The sequence below is a fragment of the Esox lucius genome, chromosome 2 (genome assembly GCF_011004845.1).
Source record: "Esox lucius isolate fEsoLuc1 chromosome 2, fEsoLuc1.pri, whole genome shotgun sequence".
Classification (NCBI taxonomy): domain Eukaryota; kingdom Metazoa; phylum Chordata; class Actinopteri; order Esociformes; family Esocidae; genus Esox; species Esox lucius.
In genome coordinates, this window is record NC_047570.1 from 18,288,096 (window position 1) to 18,310,613 (window position 22,518).

General features: G+C 39.2%; 1 long non-coding RNA gene across 1 annotated transcript; it reads right to left on the reverse strand.

Moving 5' to 3' along the window:
* Positions 1 to 636: 636 nt before the first annotated feature.
* On the reverse strand, positions 637 to 16,686 carry LOC105016055. The gene is made up of 5 exons (XR_828423.4): positions 16,265 to 16,686; positions 14,105 to 14,326; positions 12,226 to 12,318; positions 10,628 to 10,970; positions 637 to 1,832 (listed from the first exon to the last, which is right to left on the reverse strand). It is a non-coding gene; the product is annotated as an uncharacterized LOC105016055 (long non-coding RNA).
* Positions 16,687 to 22,518: the final 5,832 nt, after the last annotated feature.

Consider the following 22,518-nt stretch of genomic DNA (forward strand, 5'->3'; position numbering starts at 1 on the left):
AGCAATTGCCTGGTCAAAACCAAAACGCCCGCTAAGAGACAGGTCTAGGAAGGTAGCATGGGCATGACTTCAACGCAGTTTAATGCACTTCTTATTGTGTTCCCATGTTATTATTCCTTTACAAGTAAGATTTCCAATCAGTTGGTATTATATAAGGTTTTTCAAAGATTTCTCAGGTTTAGCATCACCTTGTCATTGAAAATACATGTTAAACATTTATAACGGGACCTATTAAAAACCATGAACTCTGAGGGCTTTGAACCGTTTGCTAGCCTACATTAGAAGACTTCTTATGGATCATTATATTTATTTCTATACTGTTTTATTCCCACTTAGCTGTTAGATAGGAAATCCTGACCTCGCTGCAGGTGTGCTGTCCAAGGTGCTGATATGCACATATACATATAAGTTTAACCATACCTCCGTTCTCTCTATGACTCTTATATAAACTTCAACAACAACCATTTATGTATTTCCAATGAAAAATACAATCACCTGACCATTATTTCATTTATTCAGTATTAACATATTCAACTCAAATAGCAACAAAAGCCATGATATGTCAAAAATCCTATATCATTTTTGTCAACATTTAAATATTTTTATAATAATCATGGCATCACACAACTAGTAATGTACTTGATACTGTAAACCACACATTTATTATGGAACATTTCCTGATCATTACGAACACATGCAGATAATACTTGTAATTAGAAAAATACAGAATTTGATTCATATAAATGTACTCACTCTTCACACATCAATGTCTTATTTTTAACTGTGACAGTTAAACAATACAAATATTTTGGCCAGAAGGTAAGTCTTTCACATTCAATTGCATAGAGTAGAGGATTCCAAACAATGGGTTGTTAAGACATTTAGATGTAACATTTTTGTTACCCACCACGTAAAAATAAAAGGGTTGTATGTACTATGAGTCACATTCGTATGGAAAAAACTGAAACCTCTCTGTTTAATACGACCATATCTCTATACAAGTGGCCCTCGTCGGGCTGCACCAATCCAACAGTGGTCGGAAGCTTTGGTGAAGTTTGATTGGTTACTCCCTCTACAAAATCACTTAACGTTTGCATCAGCTTGGCTGAACTATCATCCTACCCTCACACCCCCCTCCCAACTGTCTATCATCCTACCCTCACACCCCCCTCCCAACTGTCTATCATCCTACCCTCACACCCCCCTCCCAACTGTCTATCATCCTACCCTCACCCTCCCCTCCCAACTGTCTATCATCCTACCCTCACACCCCCCTCCCAACTGTCTATCATCCTACCCTCACACCCCCCTCCCAACTGTCTATCATCCTACCCTCACACCCCCCTCCCAACTGTCTATCATCCTACCCTCACACCCCCCTCCCAACTGTCTGCCAGCGCAATTTGATGCATCTTCAGGTGACCACACACAAGGTTGTGACTTTCCGTTTGGGAAGCATGGCATTGGCACCCACACAGGGAAACATAAACACCTGTCCTTCAATCAAGGTACGAACAAACGCTGATCACATCCCTTTTTGATTTCAAAATGTTTTCTATTTTGCTGTAATAGTAAAAGGTCTGTCGGACAGCATAATTTACATGCAAATAATCAGTGTGCTGCTTCCTTAAACATGGCTGTTAAATTCACTGGGATTCTTCAGTGCCCTAATTTCTGCATCTGTCTGAAGAAGATGCCAGTGAAGAAGACTTTGATTCACAGCCAGGCATCTGATATGCTTTCCCCTCTGATGCATCTTTACTGACTAGCAGGGCTAAGGCTGAGAGACGGATGGAAGAGTCTTCGCTGGAGGTTGTCAACACCATCCGAACCTGCAGACACAGAGAACCCAAACAACATGTTGAGTCACCCATGTTACATTCCTTAAAAGACAAGGTCAGGCTTCCTGACAGTGAGCAGTGTTTGAGGATGGTTTGAGATCATGTTACAATGGCGGGATGACAATGAACTTGGCCTGTGAACGATTGGTTTTTAATTAGGCTATTGCAAAGCAATTCCAATGACTGTATATTTGAAAACTGGAGTTCACTGAATCAAAAAAAATGAGTATTTTACCAACTCAAAGAATCGTTTTGAATTCATGTACATTTAGGTTTTCTGATAACTGTTATTGGTTTGTTCCTGTCTGTTGTCAATTTAACAAATACAAGTCTTGCAGTCTCACATAACATGGGCAGTTACCACACTATTTCCAGTTTCACCAAATGATATATAGAGAGGTTTCTAGACAATTAAATGATATATAGAGAGGTTTCTAGACAATTAAATGATATATAAAGAGGTTTCTGGACAATTAAACGATATATAGAGAGGTTTCTGGACAATTTAATGATATATAGGAAGGTTTCTAGAAAATTAAATGATATATAAAGAGGTTTCTGGACAATTAAACGATATATAGAGAGGTTTCTGGACAATTTAATGATATATAGGAAGGTTTCTAGAAAATTAAATGATATATAGAGAGGCTTCTGGACAATTAAATTATATATAGAGAGGTTTCTGGACAATGTAATGATATATAGAGAGGTTTCTGGACAATGAAATGATATATAGAGAGGTTTCTGGACAATTAAACGATATATAGAGAGGTTTCTGGACAATTTAATGATATATAGGAAGGTTTCTAGAAAATTAAATGATATGTAGAGAGGTTTCTGGACAATTAAATTATATATAGAGAGGTTTCTAGACAATTAAATGATATATAGAGAGGTTTCTAGACAATTAAATGATATATAGAGAGGTTTCTAGACAATTAAATGATATATAGAGAGGTTTCTAGACAATTAAATGATATATAGAGAGGTTTCTAGACAATTAAATGATATATAGAGAGGTTTCTGGACAATTTAATCCCACCGGGGACTTTTCACCCCTCCCTAATTCAAGCCCCTCTTCTTTTCTTTGCCTCACAATGTGGGATCTCTCCCTCTTTTTATGTTCTCTCATATCTTTCTTTCTCTGTGGCTCCCACCCTCCAAGCTCTCAGACAGCATGCAGCTTATGCAAATCATCAGCCTTTTATGCTCAATACTCAACCTCAGTCCTGAACGAGACCTCAGCCAAACACACACACACACACACAAATACAGTTTCATTTAAAATGTACAAATACACATAGCCTCCAGTGTTCTCAGTCAAAGTCTTTAGCACCATTCCAGTCCATTTGGATTTGAAAGCCTCAACCTGACTGGATGAGCTCCCGGCTGGTAGAGTGGGCAGGTGACAGTCCTGCTTCTACTGTCCCAGTGAGGGAGGGATCTGAAAGATGGGATGGGAGAAAGTAAAGGAGCCTGGGAGTGAGTGATGGGAAGGGAGGGATGGAATTAGTTAGCAGTGGAGTAGGGAGTGAGGGATGGAGGGGGGATGAATATAAACTGGTCTCTGTATTGCTGTGTTCCCAGGCTCTGGGCGATGTGCTACGGGACAGGAGGGGGACAGGAGGGGACCGGGGCGGGGGAACAGGGTGCCTTTGCCCAGCTGTAAGGGGGACCGAAGGGACTCCCACAATCTCTGACACGCTGTCCCTTTCACCAGCACATAGCTGGGCCTGCCAGGCCCACTACCATAACAACACCCTCCCTTCTGTCATGGCAACACTGCGGAAACGCCACAGAGCATTGGGCTCCCCCAGCCTGCCTGAGACACCACCATGTGGGGAAAGGATGAGTGTGGGGGGGTTGACAAACTGGATGAAGTACATTGAATGTGAATCAGGAGAGTCTAGACGTTCCCAATGCTGTGAACTTGAACTTGATAGACAGTCTGAAATGTTCACAGGCCGTGTGACTGATGGGCAGAGTGGGAGGTGCTAGCAGCACAATGGAGGTGCAGACTATATATTCTCTGGGAAATGCAGTGTTCTAGCATTGATTTATAGGCCCAAATTCAACTAATATAAACTACATTACCATCACTTTTTCTAAATTGTCCCACAGTGAATGGATACAACATTCATAACAGGTTTGATCAAGTGGTCATTTAAACTTGCTTGGTTGACCAATTAGTTGCACCATTTGACTTGAATACACCGTAGCCCTGAGCTAAGGGTGTTATGGCCGTTGTCTCCATACTAATGCCTGTGAGCTGAGGCAGGCCCATGTATGGGGGTCCAGGCTGCTTATGGCCACTGGGCCGTGGGAAAAAAGATGTGAAAGGTCCCCTGTTGCCGTTACAAAGCTGAGAACAACCCTGGCGGGATAATCACGTTTATCCCCAGATTAAGATGGGACGGCAGCTGAGGTAACCTCACAGGGTAAGAAGAGACGAAGCGTAAAACACACAACCTTTAGACAAAGCTCACAGCAGAATCTGTGATTTAGTCCCTTTTTATGGACAGGTTACAAAGTTGAATGTGACGAAAGATGACTTTGTGATTCCACATTTTCTTTGAGCATAGCTCAGAATATTATGGCTTGGTCTACATTAACTGGAATTTCTTGAGCTAAGCAGGTGTTAACCCTAATGGTTTCACAGTTCCAAAGCTTAAGGTGTTTAGTACTGGTGTCATAGTAGGTGTTAAGTAGAGGTGTTACAATAGTGGTGTTACAGAGGGTGTTAATTAGTGGTGTTACCGTAGGTGTTAAGTAGTGGCATTACAGAAGTGGTGTTACAGTAGTAGGGTTACAGTAGTGGTGTTACAGAGGGTGTTAATTAGTGGTTTTACCGTAGGTGTTGAGTAGTGGCATTACAGAAGTGGTGTTACAGTAGTAGGGTTACAGTAGTGGTGTTACAGAGGGTGTTAATTAGTGGTTTTACCGTAGGTATTGAGTAGTGGCATTACAGAAGTGGTGTTACAGTAGTAGGGTTACAGTAGTGGTGTAACAGAGGGTGTTAATTAGTGGTGTTACCGTAGGTGTTAAGTAAGTGGCATTACAGTAGTGGTGTTGCAGTAGTAGGGTTACTGTAGTGGGGTTACAGAGGGTGTTAAGCAATGGTTTTACAATAGTGGTGTTACAGTATTTAGTACTGGTGTTACAGTAGTGGTGTTACAGTAGTGGCATTACAGTCGTGGCATTACAGTCATGGTGTTACATTAGTACTTAAGTAGTGGTGTTAATCTAGCATTCACAGTTCTTAATGTTCCTACTGTAAGCCGACTTTAATAGCCAACATGACCTTTAAGCTATGGTAAAACTTGGTTTATGACAATATTTTTGTCATAAACGAAGCGGAAATGGTATCTTGCCTTTGATTCTGACTGAGCTACAGGCCTTGGTGGTATAACACAAGCTAACTCCTAGATCCTTTTTTCACATGGTTTATTAGCTGACATAGCAGCTGGACCCTGTGTCACCATAAAACACAGACAATACATCCCCTCTGTCACCAGGAAACAAACAGTACAGCCACAAAGTCAACAGTACAGGCCCTCTGTTACCAGGGAACACAGACATTACAGCCCCATAGTCACCAGGAAACACAGACAGTACAGTCCCCCTGTTACCAGGAAACACAGACAGTACAGTCCCTCTGTCACCAGGAAACACAGACTGTACAGCCCCTTCGTCACCAGGAAACACAGACAGTACAGTCCCCTTGTCACCAGGAAACACAGACACTACAGTCCCTCTGTCACCAGGAAAGACAGACAGTACTGTCCCTCTGTCACCAGGAAACACAGACACCACAGCCCCTAAGTCACCAGGAAACATAGACAGTAAAATCACTCTGAAACCAGGAAACACAGACAGTACAGCACCTATGTTACCATGACACACAGACAGCACAACCCCTTTGTCACCAGGAAACACAGACAGTACAGCCCCTTAGTTACCAGGAAACACAGACAGTACAGTCCCCCTGTCACCAGGAAACACAGACACTACAGTCCCTCTGTCACCAGGAAACACAGACAGTACAGTCCCCCTGTCACCATAACACACAGACTGCACAGCCCCTTTGTCACCAGGAAACACAGACAGTGCAGTCCCTTTGTCACCATGACACACAGACAGTACAGTCCCTGTGTCGCCAGGAAGCACAGACAGTGCAGTCCCTGTGTCACCAGGAAACACAGACAGTATAGTGCCCCTGTCACCAGGAAACAGACAGTGCAGTCCATTTGACACCAGGAAAGATAGACAGTACAGCCCCTCAGTCACCAGGAAACATAGACAGTACAGCCCCTCTGTTACCATGAAACACAGATATTACAGCCCCTCTGCAACCAGGGAACACAGACAGTACAGCCCCTCTGTCACCAGGAAAGATAGACAGTACAGCCCCTTTGTCATCAGGAAACAAACACATGATGCCAACACACACAATGCACTGTATCCATACACACGGGCATGCAGAAACACACATGCACCCCCATCACCTTACATGGTGAATGAATAACCATGTTACTGTCTCTATCAAAACCAACATTTCAGTGTGTCTGTGTTTATCTAGGCAACAATATGATGCCTCACACTAGAGCTCTGTTCTGATCTCTCGCTGGCCTTATGTCTTTTTACCTCTCGTTTTCTAAGTCCTGCATACATAATCCCCATTATCTTCATTGTCTGCATGCTTTGCTGTGAAATACTGACGTCTGCCCCTTGATTAAACAAATGTCTGTCCCTCCTTTCTCTCTCCGGGTGATATACTGTGATTGCCATTTCATTAATAGATTGTCTGACTGTGACAGAAGGGGAATGAGGAATTCAGTCTGACACCAAGGTCCAATGTAACATCACATTCTCGACAACAGTTTGTTAATCCCTAATAATTTGTTAATCCTGTGAATCTATAAATACGTAAAAATTCAGAATGATTGAAAATCACCCATTGCTCTCCCATAAAAGGAGCGCTAAGCTGTCCGTAACAGACGGATGATAGTTGGAGTTTATAATGAGGCCCTGAGAAACTGAACGTACTAAGGTCATTAAAACAAACTAGTTTCGGTTTTCTCACATTCTAGCTCAGAATTAGATGAGTAATTATATATTTAAAATGTCTATTCTTAACTTGTAAATATCCTTTCAAACATAAAAAAAAATAAAAAATAAACACTCGCAAGGAAACACGCACAACAAACGGACACTCACTCTGAGACACATTCACTAAGACACAGACATGAATACACAGAAAAACTAAGGCCCTGCTTTTCAAAGAGGCACTCTCATGGTTTTGGCGCTAATGCAGGCATCTGGCAGTGTCTGCTCCGCAGCGTCTTTCCCACCCCATTACCCCCTGTGTCTCCCACAGCACCCACCCACACAATGGTGAGAAAGAGGGGTGGTGGACCTCCGTCAAGTGCTCCCCTCACAAATCAGCTATTGTGGAGGCGAGCCAAGAGCAGAATGATAATGTGGACTCTGTCTACTGTTTACCAACAGGCAGGCAAGCTAGAGACAGACAGCTGCAGGAGACAGGCGCCACACCAGCCCTGTAGCCCCGGCTCAACACAGGTCGCTGGGGCTCCGCGCTCCGTCCCCCAGTGCCACAGGCTAAGCACAGCGTTTAACATCAATCTGTATGGTTGTTGTGTGTATGAGGGATGCCGTCCGTGTGTGTTTGTGTGTGTTTGTGTGTGTTTGTGTGTGCGCGTCTGAGTTTTTTGTCTATGTGTGGAAAACGGTCAACACCACAATGTGGCATTATTCGCATTATGCAAACATACCCGTTCCCCTGCAGTTCTAAAACACATTCATGCTCAGGCAACATGTGTGTTGGTTTTTGTCGTAGCCGTTGACCAATAGATATGTGCATGTCTTCAGCCCAAGAGTGTGTGTTGTGGGGAGACATGCATGTAGATTACTGTGATCAACTGGGAACCATATGAAAACAATGCACACGATGAAAACAAAGAGATCAGGCAGTTGTTCAAACGGTTGCCTACCGTCTCTGAGTAAATGGGACATGAAGCATTAGATAAAAATACATGGTGCCAAAGTCATTCCGGAATGGAACAGTCAACTGATTTGCATTCATTTGGTGAAAGTGGCATATGAATGTATAAGACAATCAGATGCGGTGTACAAGTATCATTGTCAGAACCTCGTCTTCCAAATATTTAAAATAATATGTCTGTGTCCTATGTAGAGTAATCACTAGGCCAGCAAATGTACATAGTGGAAATGATGAATGAATTGATACATGGCCGATTTACTTTAAAAAAGCATATTTAATATCGTGACTCCACCCCCCCAAACAAACACACACACACACATGCACATTATATTAACGTTAAATACTATTTATATATATTTTGGGGAAAAAAGCCTCTGTAAGATTCCCTTCAAAATATCATAGCATTAATTTACTTTGTGTGTAGTCCTAGCCATTTGCTTGCCCCAGTAAGCTTCTTTATGTCTGCCCATCCCTGTTTTCTATGCAGTGATGCATCTGCGATGGAGGCCTTGAGAATATGCAAATCCAATATGAGGAGGCCCCTCCCCCCTATGGAGAGGCAGACTGCTAGTCTAATTAGAGCTTTCTTTGGCATTAAAGGCACAGTTATCCTTTATTGTAATAAGAGCATGGTGGATTTCTTTTATCATATTAAAGGCAACACTTTTCTTTGTTATGCTAAAGCTACTGTAATCTTTGATTGTACTAAAATACATATTGGTTAATCATTTATCATCCCATATATTGTCCATGAAGGTGTATGCATTGAAGTAAAGGTAGGCTACACTAATAGGCTATTGTTGATCTTTTATCCTATGCATGTAAGATTCATAGTCTTTCAATCAGACTTGTGATAATAATTTTTGTGGGCATAAACACTTCTAATTCTACTCTAAAAAAATCTATTGGGCAATTTGTAAACATAACGAAGTAATTTACATTACATGAACAATTTATAATGTATCTGAAATACAGATGGCATTAAAGTCTTATACATTTGACTCATTGTTTTTGTTGTGGTTAGATATTGCTGCCTTCAAGGCTTTATAAAAAGATATACTACTGTATGGGATAAGGTAAGCTGGCTTTAACATAGCTACAGTAAAGTCACTTTGGGATTTAGGGGCTATTAGGGTAGACTGAATATTTATACTTTGGCAGAAAATGATCCCACATTTTCCACCTTGCTGTCGCATTTCTTGTGGAGCAAAACACCACAAGCATACAAGGCTGCGACATGCGTCTCTAATGTGTTGCTGTGCCTTTAAAGAGCGCTCGGCTCTCTCTCCTCGTTTCTATGCAATTATGTTAATATGCAGAGCTTGTCTGGTGCTCTTCATTAACGGCTTTGGTTACATCATTGTTTCCTTTATTTGTTATCTCTGTAAAGCCAATGATTCAGTAATGGGCTATATTGTTTTCTGCCTTGTAAATTTGTGGTCTTTTCTAGAAATGGATGCAGTAGGCTGTATGTAAAGCGATTTTGATAAAACTGCGTTCATTTACTGGTTTTCTATTGCAGCAAATGATCACAAGGTCATGGTTTGCCTCGGGTTTGTGTTGGACATCGATTGCTCAATAGACAGACAAAGTCCTATCCTCAGTGAGTATTCAAATTATTTATTTTTCAGAAAACGATTATCTCTTTAAAAATATATATTGAGTAAATTGAGAAATTAAATTCATTTGATATTGTCTTGCCGTCAGTAATATTGGAGGTAATTTGTGAAACAGCATTTTATATAAATGTACTATCAGCAACCTACATTAGGTGGATTAACTTCCATTTACCATGGCATATTCAGCTTACTAACATGAAGGTTCAATACATACGCCCTCCCAAACCACTGCAGAAACATAGTGTAGGCCTATCTGAGATGCTTTTGCAGTTGTTGCTATGAACAATTTTATTACAAGATAATCTTTTCTATCTCCACTATAACCCAGACATTTCCAGATGTATGTAAGGTATGATAAGAAAGTGCTGAAAATAAAAATAAATAGTAGAATCAAAATAACTGAAAACAAATGTTGCCTAAATTATTAGCCCCTTGTGCACATTTTTTATTTGTAGTTTGAAGTTTCAAATGTTCTGTGAAATTACTTATCATTAATTAACCAAAGGAAGTGGAAGTAAATAATGAGGTATAATTATAGAAAATAGAAAGGCCTATCACTTTGTATTTTGTAATTCCATGTGCAAATAGAAAAGTAAAATATGAGGTGTGAATGTATTGATGTATTACAGGTCAGACAGAAATTGTAGGCTAAGTATAAAAAACTGGGTTTGGATGTGAGGGCTGATTGTAGCTTAAGACTTATTGAAGGTGTAATAAGCTAGATCTGTTCTTTGGCTAAAGGCCTCAAGGACATGAGCATCTCACAGGACAAGATATACGGTATGTAACCCAAGAGTGTGTGTGTGTGTGTGTGTGTGTGTGTGGGTGTCGGTTTGTGTGTGGGCAGGGGTATCAATTTGTGCAAGATTAAAATGTGTAGCGTATAAACACATATTAAAATGTATGTTGATGAGACATTACAGGAAAACAAATAACTATTTAAGTTTGCCTTTATAACAACCATAAGGTAATGGATGGCGCAGTGGTTTGCTCCAGCCCACAAGTGTTCATGCTTTTAATAGCGCCTAAGCCCTGCCACATTCGTTCAGTTGGGAGAGGGTTAAGACGAGAGGGCTGAGAGAGGCTACTGATGAGGGGATTGATGGAGAAAAGCCTGATAGAACCAATGATGCATCCAGCCCTACCTCATGCCAACACAGCCATTTTAGGAGCAGCAGCAAGACTCTCCATCAAGATGGCTTCCGTAGCTCAGCCCCAGTCAGTCACACACAGTCCTCTGGCTGCCTGCAAGGGGGGCCGCTTTAACTGGCAGCTCCTTTGTCCCTGTTGGCACTGGGTGGAGGCGTCTCGCCCGTCTTTTTCTCCGGGGGGCACAGATGGCACCAAAGGCTTCCGGTGATGGAAATGTATGTGAAGAGGGAGAAGGAGATTGGCCTTTTTCTCCCTCTCCTGCTTTCTCCTTTTTTGTGACGACTGTGCCATTTTCTTCCTGCTCCATTCAGATGTGGTGTGAATGGCTGGCAGTCACTGTGGAGAAAATAACACAAAACAAACCCTCTTTTAACACTGCCATGCCAATGCCATGGCAACTACCACATAATCTGCCTTTAGGAAAAAATACACGGACAGAATAACTTTAATTAATTTGTATCCGACACAAAGTCAAACCACTACAAGCTACTAGTCTCTGGGAGAAGCTTTTGATGGTAATCTCAACAGACAGGGCAGAATTAACCAGCTGGTTATTTGAATCAAGCAATGGTGTAGAATATAGGGTTTTGGATTTGTGTTCCCTATGGTGGATGCAATTCTGCTTAGTGTGTATATGTGATGTTTTGTTGTTTCAGAACGTAGGACGGGTCCGTGTATGAAAGACAATGGAGAACGAGGCACTCTTCGCAGTGTTAATTAATTACAGAGGTTGCCTGCTCACAAGAGAGTGGTTAAATGGCGGGGAGAAAAATAATTACCCGACTGACATTATAGACCTTGCCAGCACAAAATGTCTGTTCTGTTGGATAGGGCAGTGTGCAGCTAAACAGATGCCCTAATGTGAAGGGTTCTTGTTGATCAAAAATGTTATTTCCAAAATAAAATGTGAGACTAAACAGACATAAAAGTCCCTTATAATTCTAATTTGTATTTTATCATTCGCATCTGTGCAAATATAGGTTGAGGCTTTAATGTGATTAGCCTGTAAAAACAGAAATGGAGAAAAGGAGTAGGAGATGGAGAGTACAGTTCCTCTATCTTTAGGGAGGATGCATTTTTTAGGATCAGTGAGGAACGCATGTGTGTGGGTGGGGGGTCGAAAAACAAAACCCACATGAGATGAAACAGGCAGACAGCATCTTTGTAAACAGAATGGAATTGGAGGAGAGAAGTCACTGAGGAAGATGCTGAAGTTTCAGCTTGTTTCCTCGTTTCCTCCCCTGCTCTTTTCCTCAATTCTGTAGTCAAAGTACAAAGCTGATGGCAGTGGTGTCAGAACCTGCCGACAACAGGGGAGCTGGCCCAGATCTGGGTCACACTGCCACCAGCCCAAACCAGGAACATACTGGAGTTTTTACACATCTTCATCTGCAACACGGCTCCCATGGAGGCATGGATAAGCCTGAAGCCAAAAGGCACGGAGCTACATCCAAGCATCTGTCATTCACACCAGCATTGGATCATGTTCCGTTTCCAAGCTCTCATTCTCTCAACTCTCTATCTGCCATTACGTGAACCAATATTGAGTGTCATTCAACCATATGTAATGTACATGTGATATATACCATACCTTCTAGTTGTAAGACGGCATATGTTGTTCATTCTGGAATGTCTCTGGGTGTCTCTCAGGCAGCCACTGCAGTGACAAGGGCACTGGATCAACCTTCAACAATAACAAAGACATTTCCAAAAACGACACAACGCAAAGTAGTGAATGATGCTAAGAGCTAAATGAAGCAGTATCCTTGAATTATTATAACCAACCTTCATATCATAGTAATGAAAAGGGTTCTCTTATAACATGCAAGTGACAAATTGATACACACAGGTTAGTATTGGAGACATGAGATGGGTGTGGCTGATTTGGTTAATGTCGCCATTCTTCTTTGTTGGGTCATATATGGACCAGAGCCTGCATTACAGGTATTGAGGAGGCCATTGATATGCACTTTAGTGGTTGGCATAAGGCATTTGTATGGAGTGTAGAAGAGGTGCAATAAGCATACAGTTACTGAAAAAAGTTTAAGGCACAATCTATAAGAATATATGGATCGTGTAAAATGGAGAGAAGATTTATATTTTCTGAAATACATTGAAATTGATTAGACCGATATATGTTCAAATCAAGTGAGTTGTTAATTGTTGTTGTTGTTTCGGACCTCAACACCGGCCTACTCAACATTGAAATATGAGAGTAGATTCGGATACTGGACTACACTTGGATAAAGCCTCAAAGTAGATATCCAGAGGCTGCGGTTTTGGGAATGGGTAAGATTATCAGAGCAGCAACTGTTTGACCAGTCAACATTACAGTCTGGTGACATACTACAATGGAGATATCCGGGCGGTCGTGGGAAAACGTTGCTTAGATGTTTCACAAATCCAGCGTACCCTCTGTTACTAAATTAAACCAATTAGCCAGGAGTGCCCTCCTGCCATTCAAGACCATGGTGGTCTTTCAGTCCTCTGTAGGCTCTATGGGAGAGATGATTTGCTGGGTGAATGAAAATGCATCGCTGGATTTGGTTATTGTTGCCTTCTGAGCGACAACTAGGCACTGAGAAGGGCCAGAAGAAAGTCCCAATTGTGACACTTAAATAGTTAGGGAAGATTTTAATTGATCACAATGCATACATTTGTTATGAGAGTCACTTGAATGCTATACTGCACTACACAGCTAAAGAAAAAAATCTATAGGGATTCATCTTTTCTAGGGAACACAAGTCAATGTGAGAATTCAACTCAAAAGCCTTGAATTATGGATGTATCTAATGACATAGATAGCTTGACTAACTAAAGACTGAGAGCCAATTTTTCTTACATAGCTGATCTTAATCAGGGCAGTATTTTACACAGACATATAGTAGATCTAAATCTGTCATAGGGTAACATAAGCAATTTTCTGGAAATCCAAATGGTATCACTTAATACAAGAATGAGATCAGTATAATGACTTTTGGATTCCAATCACTAGCAAAGACTGTAACATTCTCAAACAAAGAATGTGTATGTGTTAATTATTCTATAATTCTTTTTAATTATTTAACCTAAAAAAATTGATGCCCGGAAGCAAAGAAAACTAGAACAAAAATGTATATAATCTATTTCATAGCCAGGTCAGTCTGAGTAAAGTTAAAATATTTAGGGTATTCCTCTGACTACAATAAGGCCTAGATTGACTTAATACTTTTTCATTTTTCAGTTATTTTAGGTAATGATAGAAGAAATATGTAAAAGATAATCCTTGCTTCAAGCATACTAAAAAATGACATACTAAGCAATTTACATTTTTTAGAAAATGTAACGATTGCTTATAAGCATGCTGATTATCCTACTTAAATTTTAACAATACTGTCTGTAAGTGGATTTTGAAAACGCATTTTGTTTATTGTCTTTTTCAAGCATTTTATATATATATATGTCTATAACAGGCAAAACATATAACTTACCCGGCAAGGCACAAAGCTCTTGACCTGTAAATGCATCAATTCTTCTTGCGTCCTTTTGATCCCAGACACCATTTGCTACAGTTCAAGTTGTAGGTTTGGAGGCCATTCCTACTTTCGGTTATCTAGCTTTATGATGGCCGAGTAACACTCATACAGCTAGATAACCAAAGATAGTAACCGACTCCTTCACGACGCAAAGTGCCAGAGTATCAAGTTTTCCACCTAACAATAAAAAAGGAAACATTTTGTTTATGCAATTAGCGTAAATTGCTACCATCAGTGGGTAAAGTCATATCCATAAATCTGAAAAAATAAAATAATAATTGGTTTATGAAATAGAAACATGCTATTGCTTTGGAAACGTCCTAGGCATGTTACTAAGCTAATGGGTATGCAGGCCACGTCCGTTTCCTCGAGGATTCAAACTCGTCGTAGAGTTGAGTCAAATTCGCTATCCATCTCTAGCCTAATATTATCACCTAAAGACCCTTGGTCTGACATTACAATCAGCTATTTCACTCCTTTTCTAAAAGCTCCTTAAAATCTAATAAACTTAAAATCATAACATTCTATATTCAGTCATAGGCCTCGGTTCTGCTTCCATACACATCACAATTCGGTTCTCCCATACACCACCAGCTTATTATAATGATCGTTATTACGATAAATGAATGTCATTGCATATGAAAGCCGACTTACACGCATTGATTGGCATAATATTTGAACGCATTACCAGGCTTTTTTCAGAAATACACAGTAATGTCTGTAAGCGATCATAAGGCCTATGTCTTTGATCACTGGGACAGTACAGTAGAACTTTATTTTTTACAGTCATTACTGGACATCCTAGGTCTATATTTACATCTCGTTAACGATTCGTTTTTGCCCATCTGGAAATTACAAATGATCATAAATAAAATCCACACTATACACCATTTGGCTGCTCATTAATTTCTCACATGATAATTCATAAAATGTTACAAATTAATAAATCAATAAAGAATAGACCTATACATTATGGACCATCATTATTTCCGCAGATTTAGACTTCTGCGCATGTTATAATTCAGACTAACCTTGTGATGAACCTACGTTAGTGCGTCTGACGTCATAAATTTTAATTGAAAAAGTCACAAATTGGCTTCAGGCCTAGTGAACTCGTAAATTATTACAATCTAATTTCGATTTAAGACAAAAAGTTTTTTAACGGATTTTGTTAGTCATTAATATAATGTATCAATGAAAAGATTCCAAAAAATGTATAGTCTACAACTTTACTGCTATTGTATTCAAGTCTAAATAAATGTGTATGGTATGTACATGTCTTTGTATTCTGAAAAGTTAAATCCAAATTTACAGTTACATCCTAATCCGGGTGACTAGATTCCTAGAAAGCCGTTAGGTTACCATGCAAGTTTATAGGCTCCATTTGCAATTTCGCACACATTTGAATAAATTAATTCAGAATAGTTTACAAACTATAGTCCAAAATATGGCCTACCATATAGCAATTCAATTAATATCTACACATAGAAAATGCCTTTTACGGTATGCCTCTTTTCCATAGATAATAATAATACATCTCCGTTAAATATAGGAACAGCTAATGAAGGTTCCTAGAAAGATAATGAAACAACATGTCAAGCAGGAGTGAATTCAAAATAAAATTCAAAATAACCCCCAAATGCATCAGACATGGAGACTAGAAGTGATAAGAGCGGAGTTCATGGTCTTCCTCGATTCACTTATTTTGGCCGCTGCCCTTGAAGAGGAAATCTACACAAAACTCTCCTCCAGGGTTTGGAGCGTCAAGATGCTAATGAACATGGCCTTGACCGTGTAACATCGGTCAACTCCATGCTGAGACCATATGCAGCCCAAAGCACAGTCAACACCGAGAGATCTGATCTAATAGCTCTTTTGACTTTTCTATAGGTTAGGCTTATAGTAGATCAGATCAGACAGTTCATTTGTCCCATAGCCATAATAGACAACTTAACGTACACTTGATCGATTCAGACACTATAACACTACAGACCGAATGACTGTATAGAATTGATGCTCCGAATGGATGTCTGCGATTGGGTATAAAATGTGCATTTAGCTAACGGTATATATATGCTACCTAATATCGACGTCTATTGAATAAGGAACGCTTACTTTTCAATCCGAGGAAATGTCTGCTGATTCTTTGGCCATCCAACTGAGGATAGAGCATCCGCGTGGAAGGCAGCAGTTCAGGTTCCGATAGGCTGAGAAGCAAGGCTAATAGGTTTTAACGAGAAAAATTAAACCACATTCTTTACCTATGAAGAGAGACAGGTGACTGTACAGAAATCGTTCAAGTGCTCCTCATTCCAAGTTCGCCTTCGAAACAGGCGGAGGCTGTCGATTTTTATAAGATGCAGTCAAAGCTTTCACGTTTGGAATTATCCATGCTGAAATGGTGGTTTATTTCCGAGGTTAAGATATCCCTTAACCGTTATTTCACTTGTCTTTGGTGAATGTAACACGATACGATATCTCTCTACGCATTATAAGTCAAAGCGCGCTCCGCCCGTTGCCCGTTAGCGTATCCATTGTGGCTCTCTTTCGTGCCTCCCTCGCGCTCACTATCCAGAGAGTCTACAATTTTTTTCTCTAAACGCTTCCTCCTCTGACAGTTCTCTCCTGCAGTGACGTCACTCCAGCAGCAAGCTGCCAAATGACCAATCACTGATAGGTAGGCTACATAGAGGAAACTTGTGGTGTGCGTTTGTCTGCCGTCGCGTGTGTGTGCATGAATGACTGTACGTGTGTCCAGTACAAGAGCGAACATACACATATAAGTAATCCTACGTCTGGATGTATGCGTATAGTGTTCCAATGATATCTTATGTAAGAAAAATATTTGTGGGCCTACTACTCCTCTTTACGTAAAACAACAATCATTTAGCAGAGGGTTTATGTTGTTATCCACAAATCACAGGCATAATCATTCAATTTAGGCCACAAAACGTTTTAATGTCAAATAAAAAGTGAAGAAGTGGTGTGTATGTACATGCATGACCACGCTCGTTTGATGCTCTTTACGCAGGTTTATGGCAGTGTGTGTGTGAATGTGTATGTGTGTGTGTGTGTGTGGGTGTGTGTGCGCGTGTGTGCTTTGTGCCAAATTATGTAACAGTAATAGTTAAACACCTCTAATACAAAATTCTCATTACAGAGTCAAGTGTTATTGAAATAATATTACCCAATTATTTGTATTTATTAGAACAATTCGTCCACATCAATGCTGTGATATTGTTGTTAGGTGACTACATACTGACAAAGGCCTATATTACTGCACATTCCATCGGTTTTGGTTTAGCAGACGGAAGCTAATTCGGAGAAAGGCGGGTGCTACGATGTGGAGAGAGAAGGAATAAGTTGTTCTGTAGCTGTCTCAGTATAATCGTTTTTTGTTATTTTTTAGTGTGTAACTATTCATAATAAATTAATTAATTTCAATCTATTTTTTTTCTATCTCTTATATATGTATTAGCCGATATAGTTTTTGTAGTCGAATTTAAGCTGTTTTTCATCAACCGTTTTGCCAAAGTGTCCAAAAGCCTATGCCTGTAGCCTACTCAGCATACGTGGGTTACGATACGTGCTTTCACTTACTAAGTAACTTTATATTCATTCATCGACTGAGATACTTCATATTTCTCACTGAAACGAAAAAAGCAAGACCTGTAGTTTACACAACTAAAACACTTCATGAAATGTCCTGATTCATTTCTGGAGAAATCAACTAGATCGGATTTGTTATCCGGTAGGCTATCACATCTAACACATAGAGGATGTTTTGTCGGTATACCATTCTACCCAGGCTGTTACGACAAAAATATTTTAAATATAGGTATATGTCTGAGGTTCCTCTATCCATTTAACTTCAGTTGGTCAGGGAAGTAAGGAAATAACCTAGAGAAATAGGCTGCTGTGCAAATAAAGTATTTTATGTACCATCTGGACACAATTTGGAACACCGTGTAAGTAATATATATTCATCAACATTACTTAATATTGTATAATACAAATACCTTTTTTTGCAAGACAATGTATATTAGGTATAAATAGACCATAGTATGAATGAATTTTAAGGATTTGGAGTATGAAGGAACTGTGGACATCCTTCACTGTTTTTCTGCCTACTGAAAGGGAAAATACTATGTTGTTACTGACGGCATTATATGTAACATACAGTATATTCATCAAATGAATACAGGCCTAGCTAAACCAATTAAGATTTCCTTCACTTTGTTACTTCATTAGGCCCAGTGCAGTTTTTGTTCTTTTGATTTTAATTCACCCCTCTGTGTCTAATACACAGTGAATCACAGTGATTATTTATCTCTAAATTCTATTTTTAATAATTTATTCCCTGTGTCCTCTTTCTCATGGAAATGCTAAGTCTGATTGTGTGGACATTTTTAAGCTATTTACATACAGTGCGGGTAGACTGGTTTAAAGCCCACCCCCTTACCCAGATTGGTCAATGGTCTATTATAATCAGATCACATTTATAAGAACAAAAAGTAGACAAAACGATCCATCCCAGCTGAACAAGCTGAGTTTCCAGGTCTCCTTTTCAAAGAGCTCTTGCACAAAATTAAAATTATAATAGTAATGATTACAATAATAATAATCATGATACATTTTATTTTGAATTGAAACACATCAAAGCCATAAAAAACGAAAGTACAAAGTACAACCCTCAGACACACAGAATGGCCTAAAATGGCTGAAGTCAGCTAATGCATGTAGAATTATGCCTAAACTCAAAGCCTCTCAAAATAGACGTGTCTTTAGCTTTGTTTTAAAACTAGCAATTCTATGCGACTCTGACATAAGAAGGCAGGACATTATGTCCTAAAAGAGAGTAGCAGCAGATCCAATGGCCATCATGCCCATTGAATGAAGCCAGGTACATGGGACCATCAGGAGGCCAGGCCAAGGAGTGAAGGGAAAGGCCGGGGCAATGGGGCTGGAGGAGCTGTGAGAGGAAGAGGGGCAGAGTCATGTAGTGCCTTCAAGATAATGAGTGTCACACTGAAGACTATTCTCTCCTAAACCGCAAGCCAGCAGATAGGTGATGTGGTGGGAGGCTGATGTCCTGGATGTGTTGGAGTCTTTAGATAGATGTGAAAATATTATGCAACTTAATGACTAGATATGAAAGCATGGATAAGTCTTTCGGCATCCACGAAAGAGAGGAATTAACATTTTTCTGGAAGTGTTTGTTAGACAGAATGACGGTTAGCTATTAAAATTATAGCAGGATGCCCATGAACATGTCTAGGTTTATGACATAGATGGAGTCATTAACAGTGGTCAGAAAAAGACCAAACTGAATTCAGGTGTTTTTTAGGTGGGGTTTCAGAATGCATTATTTTTCTTCCATTGTTAACGAGAAGGACCTTATTTTTAGTGCAGTTAAGTCTAACCAAGCTGTTGTGCGTCCATGCATCAACTGTGTCAATTAAGCAGCTGTGTATTTAAAGATGCATTCCAGGATTTTTGGCCATTGGTTGTAAAAGTGGTGCTGATGAGCCAAAATGGGTCCCAGAAAATAGGATACTAGGTCAATTATGTCCTAATATGTGTCACATTTAATTGAAAACACATTTTCAAACTTAGAATTTCATGGCTAAATGAGACATGAGCGTGATTCTACTTGCACATATAAACATATTATAGATTCAGCTCCTAATGTGAGGTTAAAAAAAATGATTAGTCTTGATGTATGTTTGATTGTCTTTAGGATAGAGGTGGCTGTTAAAGTCCATGATTTTGAATAATCTATTCAAGGGGGGGCATGTAGATGGAGAAGAACACCAGCCCAAGAACAAAGCATGGAAGTGGATTTGAAAATGTTAATGATATCCTGTTGTCTGTTTTTAAAGTAGGATTTTTTCTAGGCAATGACCAGATCACAGAAATTCACAAGACATGCCAGTCTTTCAAGACGAATGCTATGGTCCTCTCTGTCAAGGTTTGCACTAAGATCTAAGAGTTCCTGCCCTCAGTTTGTGTAGGATTACAACAGGGCATTAGGCCTATCACACTTCTCACAATTTTACAGTGTTATTTTGAACCCATATTGTGGACATATGTGATATACAATATATATAGTACTGTGCAAAAGTATTTGGCTACCTGAATTTTTTAACACTATTTATCTGGCCATTAGGTGTTGATTTGTTTGTAAAAATTGTATATAACACTAAAATAAATACAAATAAACACAAATACAAGAACATTTAACCAAACAGCTGACTCCATCTAATGAACCATACATAAAGGTCACTTCCTTCCGGGACAGAAGGAAATCCAAGGGTGCTTGACCTACGTGTAGCAGAAGTCTGCAGATGGAATACTCAAGCTTTAGATTGGTCACATAAGAGCCCCAACTTCTACATAACTGAAACAGTGTAGGATTGCTTGGGGCAGGAAAAACATAAAAATGCTATTCCAAAGTCAAGAGAAAATGTGTGGCAAATCCTGCAAGAAGCTTGGAAAAATGTAAATAAGGACTCTAAAAAAAAAAAACATGCCAGTCTACCAAAGCAAATTGCTTCAGTTTTTCATTCTAAGGGAGGGCACACAAAATACTCACTTTGAAATAAAAAAACACAGGTACTTTTTTGTAAGAATGTGTTTTTGTGTTTACTGTCTAATGTTGTTATTATTATGTTTTGTGGGAAAAAATAAACAGTTACTGCTCAGATAAATGGCTTTAAAGTATTTTCTCAGTTCGGCTAAAACACATATATCAATGCACTGAGCCTTTAAAGATCTCTCACACAAACGAAAAAAAGATATTTTACACATCCGTAGAGAATATACTCAATAAAATGCATGGATAACAGAAATTGTGTGAATCAAATCCATTAGGCTACTCGAGTATGGATGCCACAAGACTAAATGATTGATCACGGTTGACGACAGAGCACGTCGCATGGGCGGAAAGAGACGGTCAGTTCTTGACCTATAACCCCTGGTTTTGTTGTTACAAAGTGGTCCTTTCGCTCCATTTAGCCTAGTGCTTTTGTCGATATGTGACATAACGCTTGTTTACCAATTGTCTAAACCATTGTCAAATTTGAAGTACAATTCATCTAAACAAAACGCATGCAATTGTGAACCAAGTCTTCATAAATTAACTGGTCTGTTTGTAAAATATATGCCAAATAGTCAATTCATATTTACATTACATGGAACAAAATAGGTCCCTACTACCCTATATTTGACAATTTCGTTATATTAATCTTCCTTTTATGTCACTGACCAGTCGCATGACGGTCCTTCAAAGAAAATCAATTTCAAATGAAGAGGCTTAAATATAGACAGAATGGTTTGTCAGACTTGGGTTATACCGACATCTAGTGCTCGATTTAAGTTTTTCTTTTCACATGTTAGGCATATCTAAAACAGAAGTCGAGGACATACTATGCTCATAACTCTACAACGTTTGTAATATATTTCATCTTGATTTCTGAAATAAAGGAAATATTATCATGTTTTAATTGTTTGTGTCAGATGTTTTATATGTTCGTGAGGCAATACCTGCAATTATGTAATTATGGTGAGATCGTGAGACACGTGGTTTCTATACTATATTATATGTTCTTCTACTCATTTTATTAAATAAACAAGAATTGATTTGATACCATCAACATTCTAAAAAATATTTATTATAGTTCTCATATGAAATGGTAATCTTCCATAGGCCTATATGAATGATAATTCACTAGTTTTTAGAGTTCTCGATCTCACTTATTCCTCTGAATTTTTGCATTTGTTAGGCCTAGACTTCTGTACAAAAATGCAATATTTGTCATGTTTGGTGCAGCTAAAAGATTAAAAATGTCGGTATAATCCTAGCTCATTTGCTTAAAAATATATAAAAAATATTTTTCATTATAATACAATATTGACAAGTCATTTGTCATCGATAATACGACGTTGGTAATAAGGAAATCAAGGCAAAGGCAACAACCGAGTGTGTGTTTTTGTGTCAGCCCTATTACTCATGTAAGTCGCACTGGTAAACGTGATGAATTATTCAACCTTTGTCTTTTTAAAAATAAAAAATAAATCGTTAAGATATCTATTAATATTTTTTCAACGTTTGTTCAATAAAATAAAAACATATTTTCACCACAATGTGAACGTTTTATGCTCAGAGCGTTCTATTTAGGTCCTTTTAGGACACAAGCTGTGTCACTATCAGGCGCAGTACGGTTGAAAAACTCTGACTTCATAACCTGACTTTAAATCATATAGCCTGGCCGTGCCATTTTTAGTGATACATCCCCTGGATTGCTTGATTGCTGTTGTTTCAATGTCTCCGAATATTAAAGTTTCTGCACATTTTACAGTGTTTGCAG